General features: G+C 44.4%; 1 long non-coding RNA gene across 1 annotated transcript in view; it reads right to left on the reverse strand.

Annotated features, from left to right (window-relative positions):
- Positions 1–1,185: 1,185 nt before the first annotated feature.
- The window catches only part of LOC134909717 (uncharacterized), a 40,109-nt gene continuing 28,694 nt past the window's right edge, over positions 1,186–12,600 (reverse strand). Inside the window, exon 3 of the long non-coding RNA XR_010176006.1 lies at positions 1,186–2,745. This is a non-coding gene — a long non-coding RNA (uncharacterized LOC134909717). The remainder of the gene's footprint in view (positions 2,746–12,600) is intronic.

Genomic DNA, 12,600 nt, shown 5'->3' on the forward strand with positions numbered 1-12,600 from the left:
ATTTTATTTACTTATGACTATTAAAATGTATATTTTTTATTTATTGTGAGATGTGTAATACTGTGTCTGATTAGCACCTATTTTGTACAATATATTTCTAGGGACTGTTTATGAACTATAAAGACAACATTTTTTTTTCCAGAATTTTTGCTGTTCGTTCCGGCATCATGCAAAAACTACTAGATGAATATGGATCACCTTGGATAGCTTAGTGGGCTGGAGCTGAAATGCCGGCATTCGGGATGACGGCAGTCAGAATACTGATCACAGCATCCTGATGGTTTGAGTCCCAACAGGGGTCGGTCAGAATACTGATCACAGCATCCTGATGGTTTGAGTCCCAACAAGGGTCAGTTAAGCATACTAACTCTCCCCACTCCCCCACCCTAAACCTAACCCACCCTTACCGCAGCATAAACCTAATCCTCCCCTCCCCCCAGCAGTTTAACCCTAACCCTCCCCAGTAGTGCCTAAAGCTAATCCCCCCTTCCCACATCCTAACTCCCCCCCACCACCCCCACCGCCCCCACCTGCATTATCTTTCTGCTGAGCCGGCAGTCACTTCTTTGAGATCCTGGCTGTTGAGATGCCGGCACTGGGATTTCAATCTCATTCAGAATGTCCGTGCTGGCATTCCAAGAAGGATTTGTATTACGGTGACGGTATTTCAAATGTTGGGATGCCAACTGTCAGGATCTTGCCCGGATCACAGCTTAGTGACCTAGAAATAAATTGAGGTATGTATGATCTCGATGTGACATCAGGGAGAGGAGCAATAAAGGAAAACCAGGCGCTTGACACTCAAGACAAACGCTCAGGGCTGCAGGCGTAGATCTCAGGACCTGCTGCTTCTCCCAGAGACCAGTGACTTCTGAACAATATTATGAGACGTGCACTTCAGTTTTTGAGAATTCTCATCTGGATTCCTGCTGGAACTGCATACATAAAAGAAATTAATTAGACACAGTGATCATTTCACTCCCTCAATGTGATAAACACGCAACACAAATCAGTGTTCTCTCATTCTCATTTCTATGAGCTAAATGTAATAGCCTCAGAGTTACCAGGCTGGCTTTGTCTTGTGTTGGAGATAAGCCTCCTCTTATCAATTTCCTTCAATTGTCTGTTGTTACCCTTTGTTTACCAATCGATTGGGAATCCCAGGAAGCCGACACCACACGTCAGTTATGTCCAGCAAAATGAGACTGCCTTCACTTTATTTAGCATAACATTATATAGAGAAAAAGCTACTTGCATGAACACTTGATACACGTCATATTTCAAAATAATAATGCATCTCTTCTCATAACTCCTCTCAGGCTGTCACCCCACTTCATGTCCTTCAGGAGAAGTCTAAACACACAGAGACTGTCTAATAACATGTTTTTCAAGACTATAGCTACGACCTTGCTTCGCACAGAATGTACTAACTATGAAATGTCAGCATTATTATGATTAACTCAGAAAAGCATACTTCTACTTCACTATAACATGGATGCTACTTAACAAAATGGCTGACATGCTTAAGCTATATACATCTATCTTCCTCAGTCCCTCCTTTCATAATAAAATGACATTACCGCTGATAACAAGATGACATTACAGTTGAGCTAGAAGGCATCACATAAACTCTGCCTAGAAAGACTAAGCAAACAGTCTAGCTATAATGGTGCTAAAGGCTATGTTCCCGTAGGATCGTGCTTGTCACTCTATCCCACGGAAGGTAAAGAACCGTTCACATCATATCCATTAAGGTAGACTGTTCACGGCTCTTTCTTGCCAAGCTCTTCTGTAGTTTTGTTAACACTCGGAGGATTCACATCTTTGAGTTTACAGATTTCTTTCAAGCTGAAAGGAAAGGAAACAAAATAGCATCTTAAAATACAGATATATGCAAATTGCTAAGCCAAAATTTTTTAATAAAAACATCACTATTCAAACAATATACTCTTTGATCCCGCTAAATCAATTAGCTGGGTTTGAGCAGAACATTTCTCTAAACCACTTCTTGCACACTATTTGTTTCATTAGTAATAATATACAACACATTCTTGAGTTCTTTTCATACATATTCTAAAAAATATTATACTATTTTAGTAGTATGTATTTGCTTTAAAAAAATTAAAACCTATTATACACTTATATGTAGTGGGGACAGATGTCCATTCCCCTCCTTTTCCAGATGTGGGCCCGTGTGAGCCCAGTATTTCTTAATTAACTGGTATCTTTGAACTTCTAGAGATTTCATGATCTTTACTTTAACTTGACTTATCACAAACTCTAGTGTGAAAACACACTGCTTATATACATATACAGTATATAAGAAGCACATACTACATATATAAAAAATATATACTTATATACTGAACACCGGTACGTAACTTTGGATTGGCGGACATGCCAGTCCCTGTCCTCTCCTATGAGAGATATAGAGCATATTATGACAACAATGACTACTGAAGTTCCCAATATAATGACCCATAGTGGTCTGTCTAGTTTAGGCCCAATTAGCCTCTGCATGTTTGTGTATTTCATTGTTCAAACTTAACTTGAGCAAAATTGCAGTGGAACCCAAGTCTCTCTTTCCTTAATTGACACAGAAGTGGGCGTGGTCAGCAACACTCTATATGGACCATCAAATCTGGGCTCAAATGACTTTTTCACATGTCTTTCCAGATACTCCTGATCTCCTGGTTAAAGCTTGTAGGGATTCAGATTTGCTCCTGAATCTGGGAGAAAGGCAAACTAGAAAATACAGAAGTGTTAGTTTCTTCAGTAAGACTTTTTTAACATATGTAGTCAAATTACCATATGTATGCTGTAACTCTTACGGATAATAACATTTTATCTTAGGTATGCTATCAAACAATATTTCATAAGGTGAATAACCTATGATTTTACTGATTATTGTTCTACTATTAACCAGTACTAAAAATAAACACTTTAGCATCCCCTGGTGGTTTCTGTGACACACCCACTAACTTGTGGGGGATACATGGAATGCCTGTTGTATTCCCAAATCATACCTTATGTACTACATTATTTCTTTAATGAAATAAATAACGCTATCTGCTACTATAACTTCTGGTATTCCATATTTGCACATAACTTCTGAAACTATTTTTCTAGCTATTGATTTTGCTGTGGCTCTTTGCCATTGGCAAATAACTGAAAATGTCTGTGGCTACCAATACATCTTTGGCAGTTAGATATAGTAAATTTGCAGTCTTTGAAATGGAAAATAACTTTTTTTGGGGGGGGATTGCTCCAAGGATTGACTTGACCTTCTGTCCTGGATTGGACATTTCCAGTAGGCCTACATATCTAGTAGGCTTGTACAAACTTGGTTGTGGCTGGATAACATCCTGGAGCTATCCATCTTCCATTAACTAAATTTTCTAGTTGATCCTTTCCCAGGTGTGTGAGTCCATGGCTGACTTAACACCTATGTGGATATAAGCTTCTGGGTAAGTATAACTTAAAATTTGTATAAGCCAGTGTCTGATCAGGGAAGCATGTTGTATGTCTTCGCCACTTGCCTTCTTGAAGCCTCTGCTTTTCCATATTTGGCCCACACTCTTGTACTGGGATGGTAAGGATCCTGAATCCACAACTCCATGTTCAGTGGTCACTTACTCCTGTATAAGGAATTCCATCCTCATGGTACCTTGATCCATCCACATATAGCTCTTACTGAGCATTAGGTAGGGCTGTGTATGTAACATATGGCAAGTTGAGGTTCTTGTTCCATTAACACCAAAATTTTTGATTACCAGAATTATTCTCTTCTTCTTCTGGACCATCCCTCCGGTCCTGTATCCATGATGATCTGTCTGTATCTTGCTCTTCTGGACCAGGACCACCTTCCTGGTCCTAATCATCAACTTCTTGCTTTCCCATTCATCAGAAGATAATCTGTTTTTCCCTCCTTTTGAATCTTGAGATTCAACACCTTTATTGATTAATGCTGGAAAAGGGTTGCTGAGTTGAGGGTAATACATCTTCTTATGGTTACTTGGCGCACTTTGGCAGTGCTACTTCATACATGGCCAGCCTTGCCGCTGACAGGTGTTTGGTTCTTGATTGTTGAAGCTTCTCTGTACCTGCATGTGGTACCTGGATGATAAGTTCATGATTCAGCACTATGCCTGTGCTCTTGTCCTCTTCTAGGACTACTGATTCAGCACTGTGTCTGTGCTCTTGTACTCTTCTAGGATTGTTACTGCTGTCACTGCTCTGATGCCTGTAGGTGCTCTTTGAGTACTGCTGTCAAGCTTGCTTGAGTTGTAGGCCACTGGTCTTCACCTCAGTCCATGATTTTGCATAAGGACTTCTATGTATGGCCTCCTTCTTTAATAGTCTGGTAGTTCTAGGGCTTGAGATGAGGCAACTGCTGTATCCAATTGTTCAATAGCTTCATTCATCTATTGCTGTATGTAGGATGCGGACCCTCCTCCCTTTCCGTGTTGTCATACAATGCTTGCATGTAGACTGGTGCTAGAGGTATCCGTGTTCTGTAGTGTCCTACTAGGCCCAGGAATGATCATCTGACTTGCTTGACACTAGTTGGCATCTTAGCTTGCAGTATGAATTTCTCCCTTCTCACTTTTGTTAGGTGTTGAGTACCTTGGGCGTCCTAGGAAGATTACCTCTTACTTGACTAGTGTTAGGCGCCGAGGGTCCGCCCGTCAGTGCGGCCCGGCGCCTAGCAACTAGGGAAGCCGCAGGCAGACAGCCGCCGGCTCCCTAGCAACGCTAGACGCCGGGCGCACAGAGCCGCTCTGACCCTAGCAACGGGGACGCCACTGTCGGACCGCGTTCCCCGTTGCTGGGTCTAAATAATCAGTTAATTGGTAGCTTGGCCGTGCAGCATGCAGCTGCACGGCATGATTGATCATTACCCTGTCTGGATCCTGATTGGAGGGCTCCCAATTAAAAGCACTCCCAGGACTTCTCACAGACGCCGGTGATAGCTTCCTGTTTGCTGTGTCAGTTACAGAGAGTTTCCAGTCCTGCTCAACCCGGTTGTACCTGTCCTCAGTGATCCAGTACTCGGAATTTGTCATCTATTCCTGGAGTCCGACCGAGCACCTTTAACATCCTGTGGTGTTCGTGAGTCGCGGCGTAGCCGTGTGTTGCGGCTTGACCGCTTACTATTTATTATTTAGTTTATTGTGTTCTGGAGCTTTTGCGGAGGATTCCGCTCCCACAAATCCACTCTGGTATCCAGCGGTGCTGGATAGGAGTAACGGATCAGTGGATCTTTGGTTGTCCTTTTCCCTGGCGGTTTGTCCGCACATACTTTTGGTTTAAGTTAGATAGCTTGTAACCCCTGGCCTGGTTGCTTAGTCAGAGGGCCCCTTGTTATCACCCTGTCTCGGATTTCCCTTTGTCTCCCATTAAGACCTGAGGGGGCATGGGGGTTGGGCAGACATAATCCGCCCTTCGAACGCGGCTGCCATGGGCTCAAGCAACCATAGTCTCGCAGGGGATTTCTGATAACACGAGCGAGACAACGGAGTTAGGGCGCCAGGGGTTACTAGGCTTTCCTGCTCCCGTACCAGCATATCTTTCCAGTACTCAGACCTCTGCCATAAAGATCTCCTCTGGTCTGGAGTACGGGAATCATAACATTATCACCGGCCAGACTAAAACTTAAAATTAAACAGGAGTTAATTTTTTCCCTTATTCTGTTGGGAGATTAGTCAGCCTCATGAATCCCTCCGGTGTTGGGCCAAATCCTGGCCAGTTTTTAGTTAGCCAGATTCAAGAGCTTACTCAGATGGTTCAAGATCTGTCCCTTCGGGTGAAGTCACAGGAAGATCTGTTACGGACTTCCCCGAGGGTCATTCCTGAACCAAAAATGCATCTGCCTGACCGTTTTGCTGGGGATAGAAAGCAGTTTTTTAATTTTAAAGAGTCTTGTAAACTGTATTTTCGTTTAAGACCAGTCTCCTCAGGTACGGAATCTCAGCGGGTAGGAATTATTATTTCTTTGCTACAGGGGGATCCTCAGACCTGGGCTTTTGGCTTAAAGACAGACGATCCGGCCTTATTGTCTGTAGACGCCTTTCTGGGATCTTTAGGGCTATTGTATGACGACCCTGATAGAGAGGCATCCGCCGAGAGTCAGTTGCGTGCTCTCAGACAGGGTAGGAATCCCGCAGAGATGTATTGTACGGAGTTTCGCCGTTGGTCGAGCGACTGTGGATGGAATGACCCAGCCCTGCGCAGTCAGTTTCGCCTCGACTTATCCGAGTCTATAAAAGACAGTCTCCTTCAATATCCCGCTCCTGAGACTCTCGATAAACTCATGGAGCTTTCTATTAAGATTGATCGTCGTCTCAGAGAGCGGAGGGTTGAAAAAGGAGCATCTGTCGGGTCTTCTCCTTGTGTTTTTTCCATTCCTGTGGACATAGAGGAGCCCATGCAGATAGGCCTCTCCAAACTGTCTCCTGAAGAAAGAACCAGAAGGCAAAATTCTGGTCTTTGTTTATACTGTGGGGGTAAGGGACATTTTGCCCGTAGTTGTCCGAACAAGTCGGGAAACGCCTCGACCAAGTGAGTTGTGAGGGGGTTCACTTTGGTCTGCAGCTTATCTCCTCAAATAATTCACTGTTGGTTCCAGCTAAAGTTTCCTTTGGCAGCCTCTGTTCCTCGGTCTCGGCTTTTGTGGACAGTGGAGCTGCAGGGAACTTTATGGATTTAACATGGGCTAAGGCCTTAGGTATTCCTCAGGTAGCCTTGGGTAGGCATATCACCATGCATGGTTTAGATGGGAGTCCCTTGTCCAATGGGGTCATTTCTCTCTGTACCCCTCCTGTTCTACTTTCAGTTGGAGCTCTGCATTCTGAAAAGATTGAGTTTTTCCTTACCCATTGCCCAGCAGTTCCTGTGGTTCTGGGTCACCCTTGGCTGGCCTTTCATAATCCCATCATTGATTGGCAGTCGGGGGAGATCTTACAATGGGGTACCATCTGTAATAAGGAATGTATTACGCTTCCCATCAGAATAGCTGCTGTCATTCCCGCACCCATTCCTGTGGAATACCAGGATTTTGTTGATGTATTTTCCAAGGGCAATGCGGATATTCTGCCTCCCCATAGGCCTTATGATTGTGCTATCGAGTTAATTCCTGGTGCCACTTTGCCTAAGGGAAGGTTATATGCATTGTCCGGACCTGAAACTGTGGCCATGAATGAGTATGTTAAAGAAAGCCTAGGGAAAGGATTTATCAGGCCATCTAAATCCCCTTTAAGTGCAGGCTTCTTCTTCGTGGAGAAGAAGGATGGATCACTCAGACCTTGCATTGACTTTAGAGCCTTGAATAAAATCTCAGTGAAGAATACTTACCCTTTGCCGCTGATTTCTGTCCTCTTTGATCAGCTACGTTCGGCTGTGATTTTTTCTAAGATTGACCTGAGAGGAGCATATAACCTCATCAGAATCAAGTCAGGGGATGAGTGGAAAACGGCATTCAGTACTCAATCAGGCCACTATGAGTATCTGGTTATGCCATTCGGCCAGTCCAACGCTCCGGCAGTTTTCCAGGATCTCATTAACGATGTGCTCCGTGAATTTCTTGGAAGATTCGTTGTAGTCTACTTAGACGATATTTTGATATATTCTGACTCCATTGAACAACATGTTACCCAGGTGCGTCAGGTTCTAAAAAAATTAAGTGAAAATCACCTATATGCCAAGCTGGAGAAGTGTGAATTTCATGTCACGGAGGTATCCTTTTTAGGGTACATTATTTCCCCTCGGGGATTCTGTATGGAACCAAAGAAGCTCCAAGCCATCCTTAGTTGGGCGCAACCCACCAATTTAAAAGCAATTCAGCGCTTTTTAGGGTTTGCGAATTACTATAGAAGATTTATTCACTCTTTCTCTGACCTAGTTGCTCCCATTGTGGCACTGACTAAAAAGGGAGCAGATCCTACCAACTGGTCACGTGAAGCGGAGTTATCTTTTCAGGCCTTGAAACAAGCCTTTGTCTCAGCCCCGGTCCTCAGACATCCCAACCCAGAATTGCCTTTCATTGTTGAGGTTGATGCCTCGGAGGTTGGAGTAGGGGCTATCCTATCTCAGAAGGATCCGGATTCCCTGGAATTACATCCTTGTGCCTTTATGTCCAGGAAATTCTCATCTGCTGAATCCAACTACGATGTTGGTAACCGGGAATTACTGGCTATTAAATGGGCTTTCGAGGAGTGGAGGCATTGGCTTGAAGGAGCCACTCATACCATTTCAGTTTTGACTGATCACAAAAATCTTCAATACATTGAATCAGCTAAACGGCTGAATGCCCGGCAAGCTCGGTGGGCTTTATTTTTTACTCGTTTCAAGTTCATTATCACTTTCAGGCCAGGTTCCAAGAATACCAAGGCAGATGCCCTGTCACGCAGTTTTCTTCCAGTTCAAGACAACAGTCCTGTTACCCCCATACTTCCGTCTTCAGTCATTCGGGCAGGTCTCACACAAGATTTATTTACCCAGTTAAAGCAGCTTCAACATCAAGCTCCTGGAAATACTCCTGCTGGTCGTCTTTATGTCCCCGAGTTTTTGAGAGCAACGGTTTTGACGGAGTTTCATGATAGCAAGGTTGCCGGGCATCCGGGGATCGCTAAAACTTTTGAATTAGTTTCCCGCTCGGTATGGTGGCCTGGTCTTTCCAAAGACATTAAGGAGTTTGTTTTTTCTTGTCAGGTCTGTGCACAGCATAAGGTTCCCCGTTCCTTGCCTATCGGTCAACTTATGCCCTTGAATGTTCCTCTTAGGCCATGGTCTCATATTTCCATGGATTTTGTGGTGGACCTTCCTCTGTCAGCCGGATGCCGAGTCATATTGGGTGGTAGTGGACCGTTTTAGCAAAATGGCCCATTTCATTGCTCTTCCCAGATTGCCATCTGCCCAGGGATTGGCAGTCTTATTCCTCCGCCATGTTTTCAGACTCCATGGGTTACCCACTGATATTGTTTCTGATCGGGGTCCACAATTCATTGCACAGTTTTGGAAGTCTTTTTGTGCCTCATTAAAAATGAAATTATCTTTAACGTCTGGCTACCATCCCCAATCCAACGGGCAGACTGAGCGAGTTAATCAATCATTAAAACAATATTTGCGTTTGTATTCGGCCAAACTCCAAAATGACTGGTCTGAGTTTCTTCCGTTTGCTGAGTTTGCTTACAACAATGCCTGTCATTCCTCCACCAATGTATCTCCATTTTTTACAGTTTTTGGTTTTCACCCCAGAGCTAATTCCTTTTTTCAACATTCCTCTGTCTCCTCGCTGACCTTGACCTCTCATCTCAAACTCATTTGGAGAAAAGTGCACCTGGCTCTCAGAAAAGCGGCATTTCGGGAGAAAAAAATTTCTGACAGGCTCCGGCGGCCGTGCACTTTTAAAGTTGGAGATAGGGTATGGTTGTCGACTCGCAACATTAAACTTCGACAAACCTCAGCCAGATTGGGTCCTAAATTTATTGGACCATTTCATATTATCAAAAAAGTCAATCCAGTGGCTTTCCGGTTACGTTTACCAAAAACTTTACGGATCGGAAATACCTTCCATTGCTCCTTGTTAAAACCCTATGTTTCGTCCAGTAGATTTCCTCGCAAGATCTCTCAGGGGAAATCACCAATAGATGTACAGGGTCAGCAGGAGTTCTTGGTGGAGAAGGTTCTTGATTCCAGGTTGTCTCGGGGTCGACTTTATTTTTTGGTACATTGGAAAGGTTATGGTCCAGAGGAAAGGTCCTGGGTCCTGGATGAGGATCTCCATGCCCCGAGGCTCAAAAAGGCATTTTTTCGAGAATTTCCTCAGAAACCTGGCCTTAGGGGTTCCTTGACCCCTCCTCAAGGGGGGGGTACTGTTAGGCGCCGAGGGTCCGCCCGTCAGTGCGGACCGGCGCCTAGCAACTAGGGAAGCCGCAGGCAGACAGCCGCCGGCTCCCTAGCAACGCTAGACGCCGGGCGCACAGAGCCGCTCTGACCCTAGCAACGGGGACGCCACTGTCGGACCGCGTTCCCCGTTGCTGGGTCTAAATAATCAGTTAATTGGTAGCTTGGCCGTGCAGCATGCAGCTGCACGGCATGATTGATCATTACCCTGTCTGGATCCTGATTGGAGGGCTCCCAATTAAAAGCACTCCCAGGACTTCTCACAGACGCCGGTGATAGCTTCCTGTTTGCTGTGTCAGTTACAGAGAGTTTCCAGTCCTGCTCAACCCGGTTGTACCTGTCCTCAGTGATCCAGTACTCGGAATTTGTCATCTATTCCTGGAGTCCGACCGAGCACCTTTAACATCCTGTGGTGTTCGTGAGTCGCGGCGTAGCCGTGTGTTGCGGCTTGACCGCTTACTATTTATTATTTAGTTTATTGTGTTCTGGAGCTTTTGCGGAGGATTCCGCTCCCACAAATCCACTCTGGTATCCAGCGGTGCTGGATAGGAGTAACGGATCAGTGGATCTTTGGTTGTCCTTTTCCCTGGCGGTTTGTCCGCACATACTTTTGGTTTAAGTTAGATAGCTTGTAACCCCTGGCCTGGTTGCTTAGTCAGAGGGCCCCTTGTTATCACCCTGTCTCGGATTTTCCTATGTCTCCCATTAAGACCTGAGGGGGCATCGGGGTTGGGCAGACATAATCCGCCCTTCGAACGCGGCTGCCATGGGCTCAAGCAACCATAGTCTCGCAGGGGATTTCTGATAACACGGGCGAGACAACGGAGTTAGGGCGCCAGGGGTTACTAGGCTTTCCTGCTCCCGTACCAGCATATCTTTCCAGTACTCAGACCTCTGCCATAAAGATCTCCTCTGGTCTGGAGTACGGGAATCATAACAACTAGCTGCAATTTCTCCTTCTGAGGCTCGGCAGTCTTGTTCTTCCCGAAACTTCACTAAGGACACTGCCCCTTCTTGGTACTTCTTTTAGTAGTGGTGGCAATCAGCAGTTTATTCACATCCTGTATTTAGCTGTGTGTTTTATGGATAAATCACTTGGTGATATAGCCCCTCCACAGGGCTATCCTGGTCCAGTAGTATTGCTTACTTTCTTCTACAACTGGTACTGCAGGAATGAGCCAATACTGAACTTCTGTTCTAACTTGCTTTTTAATGGCTTTTTGTTTTATCCTTTGATAAGTGGCTGGAAAGTTCAACTTCTGCTGGTGTGTACTGTATTCTCCTTGGATAAGCTTCAGTACATTGTGCTCCATCAAAGTCACTGGACATGTACTCCGAGGTCAAGAACTGGGCTGGTATTGGTGACTGTAGTTCTTGCATCTCCTGTCCTTTTAAGAATTTCTGATATCATCAGTTTTTGTGGTATCTCCCTCTGATGTCTTCTGCGTGTGCTGGCTCCAGTATTCATTAGGCACAAACGTATTTCTCCAGTGGGCAAGGTGACTGTAATCATACCTTCTGCTGTTTCCTCTGGAGACATTATGTTCACTGGGGAGTACCTGAAGAAGCTTGTACTTCATATTGGCAGAAGAAGCATCATTCATTTGTCTTCTGGAACTTTTTCTGTCTTGTTCCTTATTATTTGCTTTAAACCCTGGAGCTTCTGTTGCTTTAAATCATGGCATTATCTCTGTAATCTTGCCATGTAGTACTGACCACTTGTCAGATTTCTTTCTTTGTCCTTCTTAAAGCAGATTTTCTTTAGTCTCCAAACTTTCATGCAACCTTCATATTGTTTCTCAACTTTTCTTTTTCCAATCACCTCTCTTTATGATTCATTCATTATTCTTCATACTTTGTCCTTTCTTTACATGCATATTCTTCCTCACTGCTGCTGGCATGTCATCTTCTTAGTCCAAGTCCACCCAGGCTGGTGTTCAACATAATGATGTTCATGCTGGGAGTTGTCGTTCCTCTTTGTCTTACTTTTCCTGTGAGAGGTAGACTTGTATAGCAGCTTGTATTTCAGGTTACATCTTTGCTTTCTTGCAGGGGTAGGGTTTAACCTCCCAATCCAGTCGTTGCAATGGCCTGATCTGTAAGTAAACGTAGAGGAATCTGGTTGTGCATAAAAACAGCTCTTGAAACCCTTGTGTCTTCTGTGGGTAAAGTCACTTTTATCGAACTGCCAGTGGTGACTGAGTACACTGTTGCCGACACAGGAGTTGCACACGCTCATATTTTATAATCTTGTGTGTGCTGCCTAACATGTGGCTGATAAGAAACATGCTGCCGTGCTTTTAGAACCTGTTCTAAATTTACTTAACAGGGTCTATGTATATATATATATATATATATATATATATATATATATATATATATATATATATATATATAACTCCACTAGTAACCGGCACTCTGTTATCAGCTGCAACTGCCCCCGGTGCCTATCCTTGCTGCTGTGCAAACATATATATATACCATATGGTCAGATGGCACTCCGGCGGGACTTCACTTAAGAAATAAAGCAGAGACCAGGCTCTTTTTGCTGCGGTAACGTTTCAGTTGTATTCCAACTTTCGTCAGACCCAAATACATACACATAAAATACAAACTTATATAGCTTACCCTCCACCACATGTCGTGTCTTCTCCGGCCCGGATGCGCTGGCAGGGAAAGATGACGTCATCCCGCACG

This window comes from Pseudophryne corroboree, chromosome 4 (assembly GCF_028390025.1).
Source record: "Pseudophryne corroboree isolate aPseCor3 chromosome 4, aPseCor3.hap2, whole genome shotgun sequence".
NCBI lineage: Eukaryota > Metazoa > Chordata > Amphibia > Anura > Myobatrachidae > Pseudophryne > Pseudophryne corroboree.